Consider the following 1,273-nt stretch of genomic DNA (forward strand, 5'->3'; position numbering starts at 1 on the left):
CACCCCCTAGCCCCAAATATAATCCACTCTACAACCCTCATTGCATACTCCTACGATAAAAATAATGCCCTAAAATATAATACTTTTAGGTGCCTTTGAGTTCAGGACCATTCACAGTGAACCTATGAACAACAGACCTGTGCTATTCTGCACCACTATGTTCACACCCATTATGACAGTCACTGTGTCAACCCGTCTTGTTGAGAATCTTTCTCGTTTCCTCCAACCCTCCACTTTTCCTGGCATGTCTTTCTCCAATGATTTGCTCCCCCTGAAAACATGTCCAGAGTAAATGGGATGAACTTTCACCACCTTTGCCTCTAAGAAGCGTGCTAGTTGAATGCTTCAAAACAGATTTGTTTGTTCTTTCCGCAGTCCATGGGATATTCAGTGCTCTTTACCAACCCCACAGTTCAAAGGCATATATTCTTCTGTCATCCTTATTCACTATCAAAATTTCAGATACATTGAAAATAACATGGCTTAAATCAAGCACACTTTATTTAGTCTTTAAAGAGACATTCTTGCTTTTTAGAACTTTGGAGAGCTTTTTGATAGCAGATTTTCCCAAAACAACATGTCTTTGGATTTCTTGACTGCTTCTACCATGGATGTTTATTGTGAAATCCATGTAAATGAAATTATTGACAATTTCAGTCTTTTCTCCGTCGACTATGTTATCTACGTGTCCAGTGGCGAGAATTTCATTTTCTTGATGTCTAAGTGTAACCTGTATTGAAGGATGTAGTCTTTGATCTTTTGCATTAAGAGTCCTACGTTCCCTTCACTTTCTGCAAGCAGGGTAGTGTCATCTGCATAATGCAGGTTGTTCATGAGTCTTCTTCCAATCCAGGATGCCGCATTCTTCTTTATTTAGTCCAGCTTTTCAAATTATTAGCCTAGCATACAGACTGGATAGGTTCAGAGAAAGAATACAACCCTGCTGCACTCCTTTCTTGATTTTAAACCTAGCAGTGTTCTTCTGTCCTGTTTGGACAACTGCTTGTTTGTCCATGTTGTTGTTGTTGTTGTTGTTGTTGTTGTTGCTGTTGTTATGTGCCAGCGAGTCGTTTGTGACTCATAGTGACCCTATGTACAAGAGCTCTAAACTCCGTTCTATTCTGTGCCAACCTAGCCATCTCAAATGCACTTATTCCCGCTGCTCCAGTCACAGAATCGATCCATCTCATCGAGGGTCTTCCTCTCCTGTGCCGTCCCTCCACTCTTCCAAACATGATGTCCCTCTCTAAGGACTGGTCCCTCCTTGAAACAT

The sequence above is a fragment of the Elephantulus edwardii genome, unplaced genomic scaffold (assembly GCF_000299155.1).
Source record: "Elephantulus edwardii isolate Elephantulus edwardi_28Jun2011 unplaced genomic scaffold, EleEdw1.0 scaffold00207, whole genome shotgun sequence".
NCBI lineage: Eukaryota > Metazoa > Chordata > Mammalia > Macroscelidea > Macroscelididae > Elephantulus > Elephantulus edwardii.